This window comes from Arachis ipaensis, chromosome B09, assembly GCF_000816755.2.
Source record: "Arachis ipaensis cultivar K30076 chromosome B09, Araip1.1, whole genome shotgun sequence".
Classification (NCBI taxonomy): domain Eukaryota; kingdom Viridiplantae; phylum Streptophyta; class Magnoliopsida; order Fabales; family Fabaceae; genus Arachis; species Arachis ipaensis.
This window is the reverse complement of record NC_029793.2, coordinates 144,802-145,158: the sequence shown is the minus strand read 5'-3', so window position 1 is coordinate 145,158 and position 357 is coordinate 144,802.

Here is a 357-nt window from a genome sequence, read left to right as displayed (position 1 = left end):
TTTTTTAAAAAGATATATCGAAATAAAATTAAAATTGAATAAAAATATTTTATTTATGAAAACAAAATACTTTTTTCATTAAAAAAGATCAGTCTACAATTCTAAGTTAACACTAATTAATTTTACAAAAATAAATATCAAACAAAAAATGACAAAATGAGTATTCACTCCTCTCAATTATTTATGAGTGTTTGCCCATGAATTATTACTACACAAAAAATGAAATTATGCAAATAATAGTTGTAATTTGTAAAGACGGACAGAGCTCCACTATGGGAAAAAAAATGGATAATAGTCTTCCTAAATTTTTATTTTTTATATAAATTGTATATAAATTTTAGTTTAAAAAAAAGTCTA